A 24,668-nucleotide genomic window follows, 5' to 3' on the forward strand; every position below is an offset into this window, starting at 1 on the left:
TTTGCGGTACGAGGTCCTCTCACTGTTGTGGCCTCTCCCGTTGCGGAGCACAGGCTCCGGACGCTCAGGCTCAGCGGCCATGGCTCACGGGCCCCACCGCTCTGTGGCATGTGGGATCTTCCCGGACCGGGGCACAAACCCATGTCCCCTGCAACCTCAGGCGGACTCTCAACCACTGCACCACCAGGGAAGCCCTATTAAAATAAGAAGCTTTTAAAATACATTTGCAAAATTTCACAAAAAAATCTGAAACAGCAGAATCTCACAAGCTTTTAGCAAATAGTCACAGAATCCCATCTTTCTTCTTAACCTCAGTTGCCCATGGTTTGGCAAATTCTGCCCCCTGGACTGAAAAGATGGTTGCAATACCAACTCTAAGTACATTTGGGGTTGCATATGAGACTGTGAGAAAGAATCTGAATCTATGATCATAAATGACTCCAAAATGTGGAGGTTTCTCATTCCATGGAAGCCTGTCAACCAAGTAGCAAAGGATCTTGTTTCCCACATTTTCTATGTTGTCATAAAGACAAGATCAAGGTGAGTCAATAGCGGGCAAAATGCGTAAGAAGAGCGAGGCTTTAACAAGGTATCGTGATAGAGCAGGAAGTCACTTTGGAGCTCATGGAGCTGAATCTCCATTTTTGGATAAGGAGACTGAGGCTTAGAGAGCTCAGGCATCGCCAGGTGTCCCACAGCATGTCAGCACAGAGTTGGGACCAGGACACAGCTTTTCAAATTCCCAGCCCAGGGGTCAGAATAAAAGCTCATGTCCAGCAGGGACTGCGAGGTGGTGTCCTGGCCATCCATCCGTCTCCTGAGAGACAGGGTACCAGCAGCCCAGCTAAGAAGTCATCCAGGACACTCTTGCCAGTCTCATTCTTCCTCATGCCCCGTGTGAGCCTCTGTCTGCACTGGCAGCCTCTTCCACAGGCTCCACTTTCCCTGGGACCTGCAACTGGCTCCCCCGCACTCACCCAGAGATGCACTTTCTGGATGTGGCTAGATGCTATTCCCATGGCCCCAGAGCTAAGAGCTTTGTTGCCAACTCAGGGCTGTTTGCCCCCTGCCAACCCCCTTCTCTTATTTTCAGGACTTGTCATTCACAGCTGCCTGCCAGTCATCGAGGTCCTGGGAAGGAAATGAGGCCAAGGAACTCAGGCGCAGAGCCCCCCACTGCGAGGGAAATGTTGACTCACAGCCAATGCATTTTAACACAGTGAAACTCCCAGGAAAGCCAGAGGGCTGTGCCCGGGCTCCTGAGAGCACAGCTTTCCGTACTTCTGCAGGCCTGGAATTAATGGCATGGTTCACTCCTGGGCCAGGAGACCAGGAACCTCTCCACCACGATGGGCAACCCTCCCACCAACCAGAGGACCACTGCTCCCCTGCTCAAATTTCACAAGCACCTTCTTACTCAGGAAGGCCTTAGAGTTGGCCTGATTGTTTGAAAAGCAATGAGAAGGCCCCTCACCTCAAAAATATCTCCCACCACCCTCTTTCCTGGTGCCTGGAATTCCTTCATTTGATGTGGATTTCTCTGAACTCAGAAGAGGTTTTGTTTTTTAATTGCCTTTCTAGCATTGGTTGCAAGGGACCGAATCTCCTCAAACTCCCCTAAGCAAGATGGGGATGCAGCAGTAACTTCTGGGGCAGGCAGACACCAAGAGCTCCCTGGCCCCATAAAGACCATCACTTCCTCTGTAAGCTTTGCCAAACCCCTAGATTAACCGGTGCCTCCTTTATACTTTCCCAGCTCTATTTAACTTCCCTTTACTTACCTTAGCACAGCTAATAATTATAAACGAACTCTTGGGAATATTTGCTTCTTTTCTCTCTTCCCTTGAGAATGTGGGCTCCCAAAGGTCAGGGGCTACATGTGCTTCGATTCATCAATGCATCCCTGAAATTAGCAAAGAAGAAGCCCAACGGATGTTGCAGAAAGAAGGAATGAATGAACAAGGGGTGGGCCCGGCCTTCACAGAGACAATAGCAGGAGGAGGAAGAACAGGATGTGGCCAGGACTAACCGTCTCCTGCCAGGATACACACAGTTAACATGACATAGGGCCATGCAGCCCAGTGTGGCCACCTGGCCCATTCCCTAGAAGCAGAGCCAAAGGATAACTCCATTCCCAGCATTGTGAAATAAACAGCAACATACTTAAAAAGCAAACTGAATTATTCTATTAGAATTATTTTCAACTTTAATCATCATAGAGATCAATTTCCCCACAAGGAAACTTCCTCTGATTAAAGTTTGCCATTTGCAAAGGCAGACTAAACAGAGGATAAGTACATACAGCCGTCCCCCAACCAGAGAGAGCCCATGTGCCCTGAACCGCTATGGGATGAGTCCAGATGAAATCAAAGATCTGATGGTGTGGAGTCTTTCAGTGGGTTTTATTTTTGTGCTGTTTTTCCCCAAGACCTCTAACACCACATATGAAAACAAGAAACATGGGCTTGAGTTCACCTGCAAGTAGCAGAAAGCCTGTTTCATGTGGCTGACATATCTGTGTGTTTATCTCACAAGAAGTCAAGAGCGATTGCCTGCCCAGCATATGCAACAACTGCAATGAAGCATTTTTTAAATCTCCTCTTTACAACAAAATTATTTTCAACACATTAGCATATTTTATTACATATTTTTTAATGAACATCATACTCGGCATAGAAGTTAATTCAGAGAACCCCCAGTAAGTTGGTAACAGAATCATCTTGTTTTGCTTTGAGTGCACTCTGTGTCTCCAAGCCTTGTACATATCTGTTTAAGCAGCAGATTTGAAATAAACAATGGTAGCACAATGATTGTTACAATAGAGAATCCGAATTTGAGTTACTTCAATTCAGTCATTCTCTATTGCCACTCAGAAGTTCTAATTGTGTGTTTAAAATTTAAAAGAATGAAACAGACTTGCTGGAGTGATCGCTGAAAAACCCAAAGGAATCTGAATCTAGGGGAAATCTCTCTAGTTTACTCTTTAAACAAACACATGTATTTCAGTTCATATGTACCCTGTAGCTGACTGACTGTAACTTACATACATGTTATTAAAACTCAGTAACTGGAAGAGTTGTCCACAACTTGGATTGACAAAAGATTTATTTGGGGGAGGAGGAGTATTTTGTCCCTAGCATTGTTTAGAACTACTGGCAGGAAAAGCAGACTGACTTCCAGTCGGTTTTATTATTGTTTTAAATTTTCTACAGACAATGCAGCCCCTTATTGCCTGTGTGCCACGTGGATTGCCTTCCACCCTTGGTGAGCCACTACTCGCGAGGAATATGGTCTAGGGTTCAGCAATGCATTAAAAGACCGAGATTCTGTCCACACTCCTCCATCAGCCTTGGTCTTTTGGCATTTATCCTCAAGCTTCTCCCCTCAGTCACCAAATGGCAGCTGCACCTCCAACCATCACCTCCACAGTCCAGCCAGGACAAAGTGGGCAGGCGAGGGAGCTAAGGCAAAGGACAGTACCAGCCAAACGGGTCCATTTTCGTAATTTATTTTTAACTATGAAGAGTAAATACACTTGATAGTTGTGGTACGGTTTTTTGAATTTTGACAAATGCACTGAATTGTGCAACCACCACCACAATCAAGTTACGGAACAGTTCACTCACTCCCCCCAAAATTCCCTTTTGCTGCCCCTTCATAGTCACAACTCCACCACAGCCCTAAGCCCTGGCAAATACAGATTTGTTCTCCTTCTCTATAATTTTGCCATTTCTTGAGTGTCATATGAATGCAGTCAAATAGTGGGAAACATTTTGAGTCTGACTCCTTTCACTCAGTAGAATGCATTCAAGTTGCTACACATAACAGTTCATTCAAATATTATTCCATTGTATGGATGTGTCATAGTTTTTTTATTCAAGCACCTGCTGAAGGACATTTGGGTCATTTCCAGTTTTTGGTAATCATGAGTAAGTCTGCTGTAAACATGCACATGCAGACTTCTGTGTGAACAAAAGTTTTCATTTCTCTAGGATAGATACCTAGGAGTGGGATTGCTGAGTCACATGATTAGAGTATGTTTAACTTATTAAGAAACTGCCAACCTGCTTTCCAGAGGGACTGTGCCATTTTGTATTCCTAGCAGCGATGTGTGAGAATCCCAAATGCTCTGTATCCTCACCAGCATTTGGTATGTTGTCAGTTTTTTGATTTTGTTTTTTTATACTTTAGTCATTCTAACAGATTTGTATTGTTATCTCATTGTGGCTTTAATTTGTATTTTCTTGATGACAAATGATATTTAGCATATTTTCATGTGCTTATAGCCATCTGTATATCTTCTTTGGTGAAGGGTCTCTTCAAAACTCTTCTTATTTTTAATTGGGTTGTTTGTCTTTTAATTGTTGAATTTTGAGGGTACTTCATATATTCTATCGGATAAGTGATTTGCAAATATTTTCTCTCAGCCTGGAACTTAAATTTTCATTCTCTTTTCCAGAGAAAAACTTTTTTTTTTAACATCTTTATTGGAGCATAGCTGCTTTACAGGGTTGTGTTAGTTTCTGCTGTATAACAAAGTGAATCAGCTATACGTATACGTATATCCCCATATCTCCTCCCTCTTGCGTCTCCCTCCCACCCTCCCTATCCCACCCCTCTAGGTGGTCACAAAGCACCAAGCTGATCTCCCTGTGCTATGCAGCTGCTTCCCACTAGCTATCTGTTTTACTTTTGGTAGTGTATATATGTCCATGCCACTCTCTCACTTCGTCCCAGCTTACCCTTCCCCCTCCCCGTGCCCTCAAGTCCATTCTCTACATCTGCGTCTTTATTCCTGTCCTGCCCGTAGGTTCATCAGAGCAATTTTCTTTTTTTTTTTAGATTCCATATATATGTGTTAGCATATGGTATTTGTTTTTCTCTTTCTGACTTTTTTCACTCTGTATGACAGACTCTAGATCCATCCACCTCACTACAAATAACTCAATTTCGTTTCTTTTTATGGCTGAGTAATATTCCATTGTATATATGTGCCACATCCTCTTTATCCATTCATCTGTCAACCCTCAGAATGGGAGAAAATATTTGCAAACAAAGCAACTGACAAAGTATTAATCTCCAAAATATACAAGCTGCTCATGAAGCTCAATATCAAAAAAACAAACAACCCAATCCAAAACTGGGCAGAAGACCTACATAGACATTTCTCCAAGGAAGATATACAGATTGCCAACAAACACATGAAAGGATGCTCAACATCACTAATCATTAGAGAAATGCAAATCAAAACTACAATGAGGTATCTCCTCACACCAGTCAGAGCAAAACTTCATTGCTGTAATCCAATTTACCAACTTATTCTTTTATGGATCATGTTTTTGGTGTTCAGCTGTCTAACCCAAATTCACAAAGATTTTCTCCTATGTTTTCTTCTAAAAGTGTTATATTTTACCTTTAGGTCTATAATCTATTTTGAGTTAATTTTTGTATAAGATGTGAGGGATTGTTCAAGGTTCAATTTTTTGCATATGGATGTCCAATATTCCACCATCATTTGTTGAAAAGACTATTTTCAATTGAATTACTTGTACACCTGTGTCAAAAATCAATTGGCATATTTGTGTGGATTTATTTCTATACTTTCTGCTCTGTTCCATTCGTCTATGTGTCTCCTTGACACTAACACCACACTGTTGTGTTTACTGTAACTGCATGGTGTGTCTCATACTGTGAGTCCTCCAACTTTCTTCTTTTCTAAAATTATTTTGGCTACTGTAGTTCTCTTGACTTTTCACATAAATTTTATAATCTTCTGGGGAATATTCATTAAAAAAGTCCTGCTAGTATTTTTATTGAAATTGTGTTATATCTACTTATGAATTTGTGGCAAAATGACATTATAAACAATGAGTTTTCTAACCCATGAACTTGGATATCTCTCCAATAATTTAGATCTTTAATTTCTTTTATCAGAGTTTTGTCTTTTGGAGCATATTTTTAGAATATCTTGCACATATTTTGTTAGATATGCATGAATTTTTTAAATCTATTGTAAATTGTACTTTAAAATTGGGAGGGGGGTTCCAAGTGTTCATTGTTATTATATAAAAATATGCTTGGGTTTTTTTGCATATTGACTTTGTATTCTGTGACCATGCTAAAGTAACTAATTAGTTCTAGAAAATTTTTATACATTCCTTGAGATTTTTCTGTATAGACAATCATGTCATCTGAAAATAGTACTGATCCTCTTTCTTCTTTTCCAGTCTATATGCATTTTATTTCTTTTTCTTGCCTTGTTGCACTGGATAAAAATTCCAGTATTATATTGCAGGAGGACTGGTGAGAGTGAATATCACTGCCTTGTTCTTGATCTTAGTGGGAAACCCTTCAGTCTTCCATCATTAATTATGATGTTAGCTTTAGTTTTTGGGGGGGGGGTTTTGTTTTTGTTTTTTTATAAATACTCCTTTTTGGGTGAAAGATGTTCCCTTCTATCACCAGTTTGCTGAAAGTTTTTATCATGAAGGAATGTTGAAGTTTGTCAAATGCTTTTTCTGCCTCTGTTGATATGATCATGCAGTTTTTCCTATTTAGTCTGTTTGTATTATGTATTACTCTGGTTTCCTAATGTTAAACCAGCCTTGCATTCCCTGAATAAACCCCACCTGTTTATGATGTAACATCCATTTACTATATTACTGGGTTCTGTTAGCTAATATTTTGATTTTTATGTTTTTGTTCATAGGGACATTGGTTTCTAGTTTTCTTATACTAGTCTTTCCTCTGTCGTATCCATTCTCCTATTAAGCCTCTCCAATGAATTTTCAATTATTATAATTGTCAGTTCTAAAATTTCCATTTGTTTCTTTTTTACAGGCTCTATTTCTTTGCTGACAACTTTTCCTCTTTCCATTCTTTTCAATAGTGTTTGATCTAACTTCATGGAGTATGGTTATAATAGTTCTTTTAAGTCTTTGATAATTCTACATCTGCCTCATCTCAAGATTGGTGTCTGTTATGTTTTCACTTGAGAACTGTTCAGATTTTCCTTGTTCTTTGTATATCAATTAATTGTGTCCTAGATATCTTGAATATTATGAGACTTTTGGTCCTGTTAATATGCTTTGGAGAATGTTGGTGGTGGTAATTTGTTTTAACAGAAAATTAACCCACCTAGGTTCAGAATGAAAGTCCTGACCTGCCTTCTTTGGGCTGTGGTTCCAATGTTAGTCTTCTTTTCTAAGCCTTTGTAGTGCTTAACTGGTCCACCTACCATAGGCACTTCTCAAAGCCTTTGTTTTGTTGCCTTGGGTCAGTTTCATACATGAGCAACTCAAGGATGATCCCAAGGCTTCACACACAGATTTAAAACATCCCTTTCTTAAGTTTCCCCTCTTTGTGATTTCCCTCTACTTTGGGGCTCTAAAGGTCCCTTTTCCCAGGCACTTTGTCTAGGAAGCCAGAGTTTTAGCTATCACATATTTACCATGACTAGGTCCATCTTGGAATGAAGTGGCAAGAGAAAATAGAGGGAAAAAATGGGCATTGCTTCTCACATACATTCTTCAGACTTTGGGAGTACTTTTTTCCAGATTCTCTGGTCAGAAAGAGAGATTTTTCTCTCAGAGTTTTAGGTGCTTGTGGGGTCAGCCCTGTCATCTTTCCTCATGCTACTATGACAGGAGTGCATTTTGTGACTTAGGTTTGCCTTGGGGGAGGACCAGAAGATTAATGAGAGAAAGAAAAATAAATGGAAACCACCACTACCACCCCATTTTCTATCCTGCAGGATCCTCCTTCCTAGTCCATTAGCCAGAAAGAAAGAGTTTTTCTTGGAGCTTTTTCTGTCTGTGCCATTTTGGGATTAGGGCTCCACCAGAATATGTGCCAAGATCCTATGAGAGAATAAAAGGGGGAGAATTTACCGCGGTATGGATCATTCTTTGGGTTTTTATTTCGCTCTTCAGCTCACCTACTATTATTTACTTTTCAAAGTCCTCTGATAGTTTTATGTATTCTGTCCAGAGTTTTTCATTGTATTTTGTGGGAGATGTAGGGTGGAGTGTGCTTACTTCATCTTAGTTGGATCCAGAAGTGCCCAATCTGTTTCTTTGGAAGGAGAAGAAAAGGTTTTTCTAGAAACTCAAGAGAACAAGCAAAATCTCTTTAGCATGATTATGTCCCATGCCCCTGGCCACCCTTGGCTGGCAGGAGGCTAGAGAGAGGGAAGTTGAAGTTGGATCAGCCAACAACAGAGCCAGCTTCACACAGTGATGTCTTGTCCAAGTGCTTGGGTACGATTCTCATTCTGGCTGATTGTCCTCTGATTTCTGAGTCTCCCTCTCAGAAAACAAGTGTCTAGGTGAGGTCATTGATTTGTACTTGATATTTACAATGGCAAACTTTATCAGGTCTGTGTACTGAAATGTCTGGGCTGTTTATAGAAGGATGGAGGACTAAGATGGGGAAAGGAGAAGGTGAGAAAGTGTTGCTAATTGCAGCTTGTTCGTATTACTAAACTTTCTTTTAACTTTAACCTTTGGTGTTGAACTTTTTTTAAGTGTTTGTGTCCACTTCTTGGCTTTGGTAATGACAAAAAAATAAAATAGACTCTAAAGACATCTCTCCTGTCTGAGAAGTATGGAGCCTGTGGTGGCTAATTTTATGTGTCAGCTTGGCTAGGCTATGGTGCCCAGTTGCTTGGTCAATCACCAGTCCAGACGTTACTGTGAAAGTGTTTTTAAAATCTGATTAACATTTAAATCCGTTTACTTCAAGCATATTACCCTTCATAATATGGGTGGATCTCATCCTATCAGTTGAAGAACTTAAGATAAAAGACTAAGTTCCCTGAGAAGGAAGAAATTCTCTGGAGAACCCTGACTAATAAAGAGCCCAGAACCCCAGGTCAGTTCTCAGTGTCCAGGCTGGAGGTGCTCATTCCTGATGTGCCTAGAAAATTATCAGGTTATTTTTAGTTGTATTTGTAATAAACACCTAATTATTTTCCAGTTTGTGGTTTGATTTGTCTGTTCCTCCCCCAAATGATATGGAGGATATCATTAGGGATATCATTAGAGATAAGAGCTAACTACAATCTGGTTACTTGAAGGTTCTGTTTAGTGAAGTTTTATTGGTAAAATAATATTCAGTATTACAGACACCTGCTAGGTACTTTGGTTGATTGATTGTAGGTATTTCATGGAATAAAGAGATTTTTGCCCAGTCTAAGATAATTGAAGAGTTCCTCTACTGAAAGTACTCAGAACTTCCTTACCTGAGATATAGAGTGGGACTGGGAGAAGGAGGAAGATTTTTAGTTATGGATATTTTGGTCCAAACAGACTTCTGCTTGTCCATGGCCTTGGGCAGCCTTGAATGGCAGTGAGCAGAGAGCTTGGGGCTTCAGCTCATGAGAGCAGGGGAGCCTGGCAACCCTCTATTCTATCCCCAGCCCAGAGCCAGGGAGTAAGTTTACCTTCAGATACATCAGTGGTGACCAATACTGGACCCCATTTCTGACACAATTCCAGTCGATAGTGTGGGTGTCTTTTACACCATTGGTACATTGTCAAAGTTGAGAGGACAGGAGCAGAGAGTGTGCATATGTGTGTACAGAGTTGATGCTGATTAAAGGTTTATGAGAAGCAAGAAAATCTGATAGGATTTGGGCAGAATCTGACCAGTTTTAAGTTTTCCACCCCTAAGCCATTAAGTCTTCACAAGCCATTATTTTTGTCCTTGATATAGAAGGGAGACTAAGTTGGGGAATGTAAATGGAGAGGCCCAGAGTTTTTTGAGATGATTATCAGATTTGTATAAGATTTACTCTGCTCTTTAAAAAAGATTACACTCACACACATATACACACATACACACACATACACAGGTTTTCTACAACCACAGCACACAGGTTACATTAGCAAATTCTACTTTCAAGTGTGAATTGTGATCAGGAGAGCTGGCAGATCTCCACATCTAGGCAGATGAACTGGATGGTCAGAGAAGAAGCTTCCAGGGGTCTTCCAGACCTCTCAGGGGCAGCCCTGCTCACAGGAAGTCAAACAGGTCTATCTCTCCAAAGAAAAACCTTCCAGTTCACCTAAAGTTTCACCCCAAATGAAGTTTCATTCAGTTGTGTCTGGGGCCTTTGGGTCCTTCAGAGCTAGGTGAAAGGCAAACCCCCATGCGGGTGTATTTCTGAGGATGAGCAGACAGCCTGAAAGCCAGATGGTCATATTAGCTACCATGGTTTAGCACTCAGCGGGCCAACTGCTAAATGCCCTCTCCTATCATTCAGCCCCTCCAGCTATAACCCCAGGTTGCCAGTTCCCTTTCCCAGCAAACTTGTGGGCAAGCTGACTTGTCATCACTATCACCATCCCCTCACCTCACACTATGTCCACAATCCACTTTGCTAGGGGACCAGCTGAACAACACCAAAACCAAAACTTGTCAGTGTCACCAAAAGCTTCAATGTTGCAATATACAAGTGTCATTTTTCTACCTCTTGTGCTTAACCTCCCTCCTAGAAGCATTGCCACTTCTGGCTTCCATGGTAACCCCTGTCCAGGATCTCCTCCTCCTTGCTGTCCACTCCTACTCATAAGCTTACCCACCCCCTTTCCCCTCAATCCCACTCCTAAGTGTTGGCATAACCCAGGGCTCAGACCTGGGTTTCATTCTTTGCTCTGTCTATAGATTCTCGTAAGGTGAAACTATGCAGTCCCATGGTTTCCATACTATCCATTTACAGATGTCCTCATTTATTTCTCCCATCCTAACTTCCGCCCTGAGCTCTGTACAGTCTCATGCTTCCAGCTGCCTGCCTGACCTCCACACATGGATATATTACAGGTCTAAGGGACTTGCCCCAGGTCACACAACCAGTAAATGGGGGACGCAGGACCTGAACTTGGGTAGATTTGATCTCAGCGCCTGCATTCTTAACCACTCCTGGACCAGAATCCAAGCAGATGGCTCTAAACCCTCTAAAGGAAGAGCATCTTCATTCCAAAGATTTCCAATGAAGATTTCCTTCATTCCAAGATTTACCTAGTACATAATTATTCCATCATTTCTCACTCTGGGGTCCACCTCCCCTAAGTCTAACTATGTGATTTCAAACAGGACAGATGTGCCAGAGGAAACCTGGAGCCACTGTGGAAGCCTGGTGTGTCTTCCTGGAGCATGAAATCTACTCAAAGATTGATACAGAATGGTGGGGAGCAAGAGGGGCAGGTGAAATCATTTTCCTGCAAAAACAAGATGGATACATCATGAGGAGCCAACAAGATACATCTTTTCAAAGTTGAAAATGAGACTTCAAGGAGACCTCAAACTACAAGTGGGCAGCTTTGTCCTGCGTCTCCGTCCAAAGGGTAAGTCTCAGGAGTACCAGTCACCACTGGAAAGTGGAAGAGAGGGAACACCCATGAGACTCACAACCTTGACTTCCATAGAGCTCAAGTTCCACTTTCCAGAAGCTTGTTTCTGATATCTGCTCCCATCAGCCTCCCTTTAAACAAGCTGGGCAGTACAAACGTTTAACCAGACGGTCAGTGCACTTTGGAAAGGGGCTGATAAGCACAGAGACTTTTGCCAGGTCTCTGATGTCTTCAGCTGAGCAGAATAAATCTGGAAAGAAAAGCAGAATATTACCCTAAAACTTCATACAGGAATAAAATAGAAAGCCTTCCAGAGGTTCCCGGACAAAAAATGGCTATTTTCAAAACAAAGTTGGATTAGAAACTTTAAGAAGCTAAAGGTAGTTTTGAAAACCAGTGCAGGTGGTCTTAATCAGGCTTAGCAAAGCAGTGATAGAAATGCAAATCTGAGGTTGCCCCTGGATGGCTTGGCCAGCAGAATAAAACCTAGAGGCTGAATTAATTTGTTCCCTCAGATTAAAACTGCAGCTTTGCTAGGCTGAAGTCAGAGGCATAAAGTCAAAAGTTCCAGAAATTTTTAGAAAATGACAAGTCAATCCCTCACTAAATAATCCAGAGGCAACTTCAGATTCCCATTTCTATCTCTACCTCGCTAAGTCTGATGACTTTAACAAGCACTTTCTGATCATGCCCTGGTAACTCCAGCCTGCCAAGGCTTTCCACGGATAAGCATAACTTATTAAACCTTCAAACACCACTCCTGTCACCTCCATCATCATGAGTTTCCAAAGCAACTGGAAGGTGAGCACACTTAGCCCTCCCAGAGTCCACATTCTATGCATAGTTTCTTATAACATCGACTACCATCATCCATGAGTTATGCTATGTTAGGAATGGGATTCTGCTGTCAATCCTCCTGGATTTGAGTCCTTGCTCCTCTGCTTACTAGCTGAGTCATCTTGGGCACGTTATTTATTCTCTCTGAGCCTCAGTTTTCTCATTTGTAAAAGGGTAATAATAATGCTACCTACCTGATAAGGTTGCTGAGAGGATGAACTGAGAGCAGGAAGTTATTAGCACAGTGTCTGGGCACAGAAAGTATTCAATAAACAGACGCTATTATTGTTACTAGAGGTGTCTGACCCAGTCATAGTAATCTTTTTAATCCATGATGTTTCCTTCATGCCTTATATGTACAAACTGTTGCCGGGAAATATTGAATGATGTCTGTACATTTACAGTCCTCACCTGTACCCTCTTAAATTGCTGGCATCCCTACCCACCCCCCTGATTTCCTGCTCAGACAGAAGAGCAGGTCCTTCCTCCGGAGACTGGGGAATGGTGACACCTTCAAAGGACCCAGAGCTAGAAACTGGGGTCTCAGATTCTAGACCAGGTGGCGAATTATGGCCCAGGGGCCAAATCCCTCGGCCACCCATTTCTGTAAATAAAGTTTCATTGGAACATTTATAACCAGTTGTCAATGGCTGCTTTCATGCTACGAGGGCAGAACTGAATAGTTGCTTCACAGACTGTATGACCCGCAAAGCCTAAAATATTTACTATCTGGCCCTTTACGGAAAATGTTTGTCAACCCCAGCTCTAGACCCACCTTCTGAGCCATAGCACCACACTCCTTGTGGAAGGCCCCTTCCTACGTCTTCTGGCATAGAAGTGGTTGCTGAGAACAGCTACTTACCTTCTGAGTAAAGATGTGGGGTACCAATGACGAGGACAGTTTGATCTGTCCCTCCACTGTCCTCCCCTTTCTTGTATAGATAGCTGATCTCAAGTTAGAATTATAGGACTGACCGACTGTGACCCCTCAGCTGACTTTCTCAGTGTGCCGTCTTGAACCTCCTTCATCAGAATCACCTGGGATGCTTGTTATACATGCAGATTCCCAGTCCCGTCCCAGACTTTCAGACTCTAACCCCCTAAAATGGGGCTCAGGAAACTCTGTTAAAATGAAAACAGTAGGGCTTCCCTGGTGGCGCAGTGGTTGAGAGTCCGCCTGCCGATGCAGGGGACACGGGTTTGTGCCCCGGTCCGGGAAGATCCCACATGCCGCAGAGCGGCTGGGCCCATGAGCCATGGCCGCTGAGCCTGCACTTCCGGAGCCTGTGCTCCGCAATGGGAGAGGTCGCAACAGTGAGAGGCCCGCGTACCGAAAAAAAAAAAAAATTGAAAACAGTAATAATACTCACCGGGTGGATCTTAAACCCATTTAAGTTTGAGAATCTCTGTTCTTGAGTTCTGAGATTATATCATTCAAATATAAATCCTCGTACACAATGTCTGACACCCAGTAAGTGTTCAAGAGACATCTGCTTGTTAAATTTTGAAAAAGCTTTTACTGAACATGTGCTCTTGCAGTATGTGTGCAAACCAGAGCTGGTAAATGGAGCCCACTTTGCCCCCTTGACTTATATTATTGTATCAGAGATGCTTTGTTTTTGTTTTCATTGATTTCCCCTGGTCAGTGGCTCCTAACTCTTCAGTTTTATGTTTTCTGTCTCCGAGACTTTAGTCAATTGCTGATTATCTATAAAAACATTCACTTGAAAGGCTCTTCTGTACAATGAACAGTTCCCTTCCAATCTGTCACTTGAATTAAAGAGGGCTTTTTCTACATGGGGGTCCCTGAAAGCACGAACTACTTAAGGCAATGGCCCTTGATGACAAGGATCTGAAATGAGACCTTCAGCCACATTCAAGTCCTCGTTCAGGTCCAGCCCCACATTGCTCAGGACCACCTCCCTCTTGGATCATGAGACCCCTCACACAGTGACCCAGAGAAAGGACATTACTTGGCCAAGGTCACCTGAGGAATTTCAAAGTCAGAACATGAATAGAAGTCCAGGCATTTCTGGGGCTCGGTCCCCTTAGTCACCCATATCTAGCCTTCCAGGAAATCCTATGTTCTCCAGAAAACCTTGTTAGTTTGCTTGTACCATCAGGCTTCATGGCTCAATTTTTTACTTGGAATTCATGGTCACATGGTTCTGGGCAAAGAAAGTGTGAAATTCTCAAATTCACCAGCATCCCTGACCCCTGAGAGCTCGAACACACACATGCACCCCTGCATCCACACTCAGTCTTACCTAAGACTCACCTCTAAGAAAGAGGAACTCTTTTCTCTTCTAAGACCCATCCATCCATTTGTGTTCTGGACACCTATAGGAACCAGGTCTTTTATTTTCTGTATTATGATGCCTTGACACCTGGGGCTTTGCTGACTACTCTTCCCACAAGTGTTAGCCAATCCCTAGAGATAATAAACAACTCACCCATGAGCACCTTTTCAAATACAAACCAGCCAATCCAGGCCACCAGTCCTCTGCCCTAATCACTCCAGGACCATGTTGCAGATAAATAAGGACAACCCTCCGCCCAGGGCCAGCAGAAAACATTCAAACTAGTCAATCCTAGGTCTGCTACCTGGCCTCACTTGTTCCTTCACATGAAAACTACAATAAAGGCTCTTGTCCATGTCTTCCTCTCACTCCTTCTGCCTCCTGACTGACCCTGGTGCTTCCCTGTGTGGCCCCACCATGGCCCGGTGTGACCCTTCTCTTGGGAACTGTGAGAAACCATATAACTTTGTTACATTAACATTTGTTAAGTGGAGCACAGGTTGCAGGATGATGAGTCCCCCAGTTGAGCAACAGACCACAGATGAATCAAAATAAGTTTATTATTCACAGGTCCTGGAGGAAGTACATGGCATACTTCAAGGGGCCACATGGGGAGGCCAAGACAAGGTGCAGACAGAGAGAAAGGCAGAAATGGAGTATGTATCTTTATTAGGGTCTGTGGGTGGAGTGCTTTGGGGTTCCTGGGCTAGGGCTGGATTGGTCATTTCAAACCAAAAGAGTGGAGCTTGGTGAGCCCCACAGGGTCTTAGTTAAGGGGTGTATAAGGCCTACAGGCATTGGAGGCAGGGGAGATTGTTGGGAAAGTCATACCAGGAACTCACATGTGCTTGTGACTCTGTGGCTGCCATCTAGGGCTGTGCTTGCATGAGGGGGCTAGTGTCAGTTTAAGGTCCTTGCAAGCAACTTACCCAAACAAAATGCATGTCGAGACAGCAGTACCATGGAATAGTTTAGCTAAACTCTTGAATATAAAAAATTATATTTTCAATGACAGTTGTCTCCTGATCTGTTGGCCTTACGATACCTCAAATCTTCTATTAATGTACTACATGAATATTTTAAAACAATACCATCCCTCCTCATCTACCAGACACCTTCATCCATGAAGTATCTTCTCTCAGTGTGTACCCTCCACTCTCCCCCCACTGGTTCTTTCCCCTCAGGGTGCAAACATGCTCAAGTTGCTCTTGTACATTTAGGAGGTGAAAACTCCTCCTCTCTCCTCGCATGCTTTCCAATCAAGTTTCTCACAGGTCTGTGTGTGTTCTCCTCCTTTCTCCCTCCATTCAGTGACCCAGCCCTTCCAATCTCCACCCAACTAGAACCAATCTGGCAAGAGTCACCAATCCTTCATGACTAAACCCTGTGGGCCAGTGTCCATTTGCTGGACCACGCTGCTGCATGGTCTCACTTTCCTCCATCCCCCTTCCATTGCTGCTCTCTCTCTGTTCCTACTTCCTCACTCCCCCTAGCCACCTGCAGGGCCTCCACCTCTGCCTCCTCTTCCTCAGAAATGTCACTGTTCCCAGGAAGCTTTCTTTGGCCCTCTTGCCTCTCAAATGCCCATAGACCATTTGGAAAATCTGATGAGAGCTGAGGACCTTTTCCCCAGAAAAATATACTAAACACATTCAAACAAATGTTTCTATAAATTTTGAGGGATTCATCAGCCCCCTCATGTTCATCCTTTGACTTTTAGGGGAACCAAGAACATCTGGTCTATACATGTGCCAGCCCAAACTCCTCTCTTAATCCCCAGATGTGCACATTCTACAATTCACTGGACAGCATCACCCAGTTCCCCTACAGGCACCTAAGTTTACAATATCCAAGGCTGAAGCGATTAACCTCCCCACAAAACCTTCTCTTTTTCTGGAATCTTTCCTCATAATGTACCATTACTTACGTGTCACCCAAGACAAACACCTGGGAATTTTTCTCAATTTCTCCTTGCTCAGCCCCTACACTCGGTCAATCCCCAACTCTTAATCCATCCTGCTTCCTCAGCGCCTCTCAGTCTGCCCCGCTTTCCCATCTCCACTCCACTGCCCAGCTTCACACACTAATCACGGCTCACTGGATGACTGTTCATTTATATCTCTCTAATTAACCACCCGCACTGCCAATAGAGCAATCATTCCAGCATCCAGAGGTTGGTTACCAGTAGAATGATAGATGGATAGATACCAGGTGACAAAAACAAAAACAGAAATGCATTACAGAAAGATTTTTGGCAAGGAGTGACTTTGTTATTTTCTTTGTAATTAAGACAAACCATCAAACAACCCCAAACTGTTGTGGCAATGGGGAGAGTGGGTGGGGACGTACTGCAAACAGGAAGAACAGTAAGAGGCTACTGAAGTGACAAAATGAGAAGCTAGGTGCAGTGTACTGAAGAGAAATGATACTCAAAAGTAGAAGCCAATAGAACACAGAGACCTACACGTGGAGGCTTACAAGAGTAGTGTCAGTCAAGAGGAGGAGAGATGAATTCTGTTTAGGTGATGTGGAGTTTGAGAGGCTCAAGGAAACTGCCTGTAGAAAGATCCAGAAATTGGTTGTATAAATTGGGTCTGGAGCTCAGGAGAGTGACATGAGCTGAAGGTACAGATTTGGGGGTCATGAGGACGTAAAGCTAAAGACGTACACAGGCGCTACCAGGCAGACAGTGTGGAGGGCAGGAAAAAGGGCTGATTCAAAACCACTGTGTTGAGGACCAGCCTAAGGAGTGAGCAGAGGAAAGGAGCCAAAGTGGAGGAGAGGCCTGAGTGGTAGGAAACCAAGAGAAATGAAGTCAGGGAAGCCCAGGGAAGAGAGGGCTACAGCAAGGGGTCAAGGTCAGCAGGACCAGATGTTGCCAAGAGGTCAAGAAAGATGTATTGAAAACAGGTCCATTGGATGTATTCACGAGGAGGTCACCTTATCCTTGGGAAAAGCAGTTCCAATGAGGTGAAGGGGGAATTGAAGAATGAGTGGGAAATGGGGTTACTTTTCTCAGAAGCTGAGTTCTGAAGAGAAGAGAAACATGGCAGAGACTGGTGAGGGAAGTCGGGGGTATTGTGTTCAAGACAGGAGGCTGGGCACGTCTGAGGACGCGTGTTCTCCTTTGTAGAGCTGAGAAGTGTGGGAGGCTTGGATGTCCTGCCTCCTTCTTCTCCCTTTACTCTTACGGGGGGAAAAAAAGATCAAAACAGGAAAAATAATGTTTAGAGGTCATTCTAATCCAATGCTTTGTTTCTACAGATGAGAAAACTGGGTCCGAAGTGATTAAACAACTTGTAAAAGGTTTCATTGCAAGTTAGTTGTAGAACCTGGGACTTCTGACTTCTAGGTCAGAGCTTGTCCATTGTCTCTCATTCTCCCTGTGTGCCCAGGACCCCACCTGCCCAGCTTGGCCTTTGGCTTGGACGAGCCTGCTCTAGCTGGATTCCTCCAGGCACTCATTCTGCATCTTGACCCCTTAAGGGCCTGTTCACTACAAAATTAATGAATTTCGTGCCAGTGGATCCCAGGGCCTACTGCACTGTAACGGCACCTTCAGTGATTTGATCATTAATCTGAGCATGTTTTCTAAGGGCAGGAACTTCGGCTCTGGGTGAAACAGACATTTGGGGGAAAGCAAGGCACTTTAGTCCTTAATCCTGTTGGGAGGGGCGTGTCTCTGTGTGTGTGTGTGTGTGTGTGTGTGTGTGTGTGTGTGTACACATTAGGTGCTGCGTTTGGTAAGAACAAGGGTGTTCAAAGCCATACCTCAAACAAGAGTACATTTCGTCATTCTGAGGGGTTCCCTACCTGTGGAATGCTCAAGCACTGCCACACCAGCTTTCAAAGCAGATGGGTATTTATGGCGCACAAATGTTACATTGACTTTGGAATGTTGTCACATGTGCTCTTGTAGATTAATGAGTTCCTAATATTGTGAATAATCATTTTCCATAAATATGCATAGTCAGCTTTTAAAAGTGTCACGTGGGGTAATTATTAGCTATCAGGGTGCTAATCACTTGGGGAAAATATTCACTCGCATGTGAAACGGAACCTGTGTTTGTTTTGTTAAATGCACTGCCTTGCAGCAAGCCCAGAGCAATTACCAGCCCGATTTAAAGGGACTTGGAGGCCAGGGAACCAGGATTGAGGCATGGGTCTCTGCCAGTTATCTGGAGCCTTATCCAGCTTCAAAACCTCATTCATGAGGATTTGTGAAGTGTTTGGCTAGATTTAGTTTAATAAAAATATTCTGAGAACCTACTATGTGTAAGGTATTTTAGAAAGAGCACCAACTTTGAAGCTAGATAGAATGAGTTTAAGTCCTAGTACTTTGTGACTCTGGGTAAGTTATTTAACTTCTCTGTACCTCAGTTTGCTCACCTAGAAAATGGGATAATATTCACCTCCTAAGGTTGTTAGGAAGGATTAAATAACATACATAAAACATCTAACGCAAAGCCTGACACACGTTAGGCCTTCAGCAAATGTTAGATCTTTCTCTCTTCTCATACACACACCATGGGAGACACGAGGATAACAAACACACAGCTCCCACCCTCCTGGATGCTTCCAAGTCAAATGCCCATAGGACTGAATCCAAAGAGAGCTGATGAAAGCTGTCCCACTGATTGGTGGGATATATCATTACTTAGGGGAAAATCAAGGGTGGTTTCAAGTGTACCAGGGGACCTGGCCTTGCCCACCTAAGAGGAAGTGGCGTGATTTGAGGAGGCAGCTACATCCGCATTATCTTCCTCACTGGTGCCTGAAAATTTCACCTTTATCCACTCACTGCTGTGAAATATTACACTTTCCTTGCATACCCCCCAGGGTAGTGAGACAATAAGGCCTTAACTACTTCAGGGTGAATAAATGCCTCCCAGTTATAGGGCAAAAGATAAAGAGGGCTGGGATTCATGAAAGGGGGATTAAAAGGCATTAAAAAGGAAGGTGAGGGGAAGAAAGACTATCTTTTTATCTTGACTGTCCCCACTTTTCCTTTCCCTATCTTCCTGGACTGGAAGGGGAACTCTATGTCTTACAGACCACAGCAAACCCAAGGCCTCTTCCTGCCTTGCTAACCCTGGGGGTTAACAAACAGGCTAAAACAACACATGTCCACACCCATCCCTTGGAAGTCTGTGACCAACAGACAGTGATAAGGTAGCCTGTGCTCAGCCATGCTCAGGAAATGGTACAAGTAAGATTGCATGGGGTAGGCTTACCTGACCCAAGAAAATGAAGTACTTTGAAGCACATTAAAAGCCTTCATTTACCTGCAAAAAAATGCATAGATGGTCATTCCAAATTATTCTGGTTTCTAGAAATTTGCATTATGGCAAATCCCCAAAGAATCTGAACACTTTATTAGTTATTTGACCTAATGTGTACTTGAAAATAGTCCTACTATATTTTCTTCCAACTTATTTTCTAATTCAAATTGTCCCTTATCCAGACCATTTCCTCCACTTGCCATGAACTCTAGCCCCAAGAGATCAGGCTTCCAGATAGAAAGCAGAGGTATGACCCCAACCATTCAACCCCTTGGGCGTCCGTCTTCTTCTCATCTGTAAAGCAAAAGGTTTGGTGCATTACTCAGGCTCTTTTGGTTACAAGAAACAGACACCCCTCAGTTACCTCACACAACAATATATTTTGCTTCTGATTCAGATGGCAGCCTGAGCACATATATTCATTTTCCTGCCCTCCTGGAATCTCACTGAAATTAAAGTATGAAAAATAAAAAGAAACAAACCTATAACATTGAAGAAACTGGTAGTGGGGTAGGGGTGGGGTGACAAATTAATGAGAAAGTTCAATAGATTTCTAGAAGACAGAAAGTAGATGGAAGCTTGTTGCTGGAGGAAAGAGGCCGAGAAAGCTACGAAGACGCTGCAGGAGTAGATATCAGTCGGCCTGGGGAAACACCTTCCAGGCCTCTCCATGTCCCTCTGATGATGGTGATGGCAGGAGCAAGAAATGGGACTGAAAACGAGGAGATTAGCTGAAGGTCTCCATCTTGAACAATGTACCATTTGGCACCCCATCTCTGCATATTCCCCACCCATCTCCATTTACCTCCTAAGTGTGGATGCCCAGCAAGTATCTCTATGCTAAAAGATGTCAGGGCTCAGTTATCAAAGAAATGCAAATCAAAACCACAACGGTCAGAATGGCCTTCATCAAAAAGCCTACAAATAATAAATGCTGGAGAGGACGTGGAGAAAAGGGAACCCTCCTACACTGTTGGTGGGAATGTAAACTGGTGCAGCCACTGTGGAGAACAGTATGGAGTTTCCTTAAAAAACTAAAAATAGAGCTACCATATGATCCAGTAATCTCATTCCCGGGCATATATCCAGAAAAGATGAAAACTTTAATTCAAAAGGATACATTCACCCCAATGTTAATAGTAGCGCTATTTACAATAGCAAAGACATGGAAACAACCCAAATGTCCATCAACAGACGATTGGTTTAAGATGATGTGGTACATATATAACCCAGAGTATTATCCAGCCATAAAAAAGAATGAAATTTTGCCATTTGTAACAACATGGATGGACCTAGAGACTATCATATTAAGAGACGTAAGTCAGACAAAGACAAATATTATATGATATCACTTATATGTGGAATCTAAAAAATAATACAAATGAATCTATATACAAAACAGAAACAGACTCACAGGTATAGAAAACAAACTTATAGTTACCAAAGGGGAAGGGAGGGGGGAGGGTAAAATTAGACATTTGGGATTAACAGATACAAACTACTATACATAAAATAGATAAGCAACAAGGATTTACTGTATAGCGCAGGGAAATGTATTCAATATCTTTAATAACCTATAATAAAAAATAATCTGAAATATATATATATATAACTGAATCACTTTGCTGTACACCTGAAAATAACTCAATACTGTAAATCAACTTTACTTCCAAAAAAAAAAACAATATAGCAACTCTTTTCTATGGGAATTGAATGAACTGATGGGAAACTACCAAGGTTTCAGGGAGGCCTATGGGGACCATAGAGTAAGATCATTTTGCCACTACGTGTGCATCTGTGTGGGTACTGAGGATGAGGTGCTGATTGATGTGTTTTAGCTCATGCATTTTAAATTAAAATGTGCCAGCCAAGCAGACACACTGAGGAGCTCCAAGTCATACTCCCCTCTCAAGGGAGACTCTTGGAGGGTGAGGAGAAAAGACCTACTCCCAGCAGAGGAAACTCTGACCAGCCTTCCTTCCTTATGAACAGACTGCCCAGGGGCAACTGGTGCATTGGATGATGAGCAGTGTGGAGGAGGAGAGCAAGCAGAAACACTGACTCCCTGGGAAAATCACAATGATTCAGAAAACCCTTAACTTTTTCAAATTAAAAAATCATCACAGAGATTTCAGAGCACATTTTATCAACTTGAAAAGAACAGAGTGCTATGAAAAAGGAAGGATTTTTTTTTAATCATAAAGGAAGGAGCTCTTAGAAATGTAAATTGTAACATTTTTTTTTAAACAGAAAGACACACAAAAAATAAAGTTAAGGAAATTTCTCAGAATATAGACCACCCCCAAACAAACTAGAGAGAGGAGTTATGAATGAAATGATAGCAGACTTAGAGGACTGAGCCAGGAGGTACAACATCTGACTAGTAGGTTCCCAGAAAGACAGAGCAGAGAATACGGATGAGAGGAAATATCAGAGACATAATACAAGACAACTTCCAGAGCTGAAGCAGGACATTGGTGTTCAGACCACAGGTTCCACAAAATGAATGAAAAAACTCCCACCTAGATACACCCTCTTGGAATTTCAGAACACCAAGGACAAGAAAAGATACTGAAAGCTTACAAAAAAGAACAAATGAAGGTAAAAAGCTCAGGCACCACTGTACACTGAGGGACAGTAGAGCAATACAGCAAAGCTCTGAAGGAAAATTAGTCAGAATCTAAAATTCTGTACACAAACATCTATCATTCCATAGTTAGGGTAGAATAAAGATATTTTCAGCCAAGTAAGGACTCTGAAAACCTGCCTCCCAATATTCTTCCTAAAGAGGTTACTCGAAAAAGGAAAAGCTATAACTTGAAGTTGAAATAAAAAGAGAAAAACATGGGGTCCAGGAAAAAGTGACTGGAATTCTTTAGATGATGGCTAAATAGCAGCTGACAGGACGTCTCAGAGCAGGGGATGGTCGTGGGAGGGAAACCTGGGAAGTGGAGGTGGAGAAATAGATTGCAATAGATTATGTAATTAAGAATATTTTTGAAAAGTTGAGGCTATAGTAAAGCTATATTTTACAAGAAAAATTAAAGTAGCAATTAGAAATTTCAGGGGGTCGGAGGGAAGCTGTACAAGAGAGTAAGCCTCCAAATGAGATGTAATCTAACCTGTAGCACAATTTTAATGCATTGATGGAGAATCCATGTGAGTTCAATGCCAGCCAGGAGAGATGTAATCCTGGCCCTTCTTTGGTCCAGCAGAGTGCATGATCTTAATTATGTAAATGCTGTTTTCCATGGTAGTGCCAGCTTTCAGCTACATGAAAGGCTCAGCTGGGTCTGCAGGGCAGGGTAGAAATGTAAGCACCCTTGATTTTGTGTATTCGTCAGATAGCCTAATCATTTTATTAAACAACCCTCAAATCTTGGTGTCTTATCACCATAGGGTTGATTTCTTGCTCACGTCACAGTGAATGAGGCAAGTGGTAATAAGGAAGTGAAGATGGGGTTTCTGCTCTATGACGTGACCCAAGGACCCAGGGTCCGTCCCTCTAATAATGATACTTTCATTTTAAGGTCTCCAAGTCCTCCACCAAATTGTCCACACCATCCTGCAGACTAGAAAAAAGAATGTGCAGAGGACCACACAGGAAGTTTTAGAGGTCAGGCCCAGAAGTGACACACACACTTCTCCCTACCTTCCATCGGCCAGGCTCAACCACTTGGCTTCAACAGACTATAGGGAGGATGGAAAGGCCTAATTCCAGATCTTCCAAAGTGCAGAGTCAAAAGACTCTGATGAACACCAGAGGAACAAGAAACAGGCGTTTAACTATACTATTTAAAGTCCTAAGGACTGCTGACTCTAGAACCGGAAGTAGCCCTGTAACTTCAGAGATCTGTCAACAAAGGCCCTTGTTATGGGTTGCATTGTGCACTCCAGAAGGATATGGTATCTGTAAATGTGACCTTATTTGGAAGTAGGGTTTTTGTAGATGTAATCAAGTTAAGATGAGGTATTAGGGTGGGCCCCATTCCAACATGACTCGTGGGTGCTTATAAGAAGAGAAGAAGACAGAGACACACAAGAAGATGATGGTATGTGACAATGGAGGCAGAGATTGGAGTGCTACACCAACAATCCAGAGAATGCCTGGGACTGCCAGTCCACACCAGAGAAGGGATTCTCCCTCCAGATTTCAGAGGGAGTGTGGCCTTGCTGACACCTTGATTTCAGACTGCTGGCCTGCAGAACTGGGAGACAATACATTTCTGTTGTGTTAAGCTACCCAGTTTGTATGACTTTCTCATGGCAGCCTCAGGACACTAATCCAGGCCCATTCTCACCTGCCCAGAGTTGGGGTGAGTTGGTAGGAATGGAGACCAGGAAAGCTCCTGGACTGGGCAGAGCAGGATGGGGTATTGGTTGGGGTCTTTGGAAAAAGATATTAAATGGGGAATAGGGAGCTGGCCAAGGAGAGATTTGAACTTGATCTCGTCCTCAGTGTGGGACCACCAGAAGGCTCTTCCCAAGACAGAGTTATCTACCACAGCCCATGCCTCTCCCGCCTGCTTCCATGTAACCTGGGGAGCTCCCCAACCTGATCTTGACTTTAAAGGGGGTCTTGACATTAAAGACTTAAAGAGACAAGAGTTGACTCTTTCTTCTCTGGCATTCAACAGCCAGCATTGCTGACTTCTATAAAATAGAGGAGCCCCAGGGAAATCTAATAACAGCCCTACTTAAGAGCACACGGCAGTTATTACCTCCAACTGTGAGGGAGGCTGAGTAATTAAAAAGGGTTCTTTATTTTGATTAAAAAGATTCCTTTTAGTGTTTCTGAATCTTTAGTGAAAGCCTAGAACTCTATTTTTAGACACAAAACAAGCTGCGTGGCCAGGGGCAGGGGTGTAATTTAAAACATGGGATGATCATTTGTAACC

This window comes from Globicephala melas, chromosome 13 (genome assembly GCF_963455315.2).
Source record: "Globicephala melas chromosome 13, mGloMel1.2, whole genome shotgun sequence".
NCBI classification, from domain to species: Eukaryota; Metazoa; Chordata; class Mammalia; order Artiodactyla; family Delphinidae; genus Globicephala; species Globicephala melas.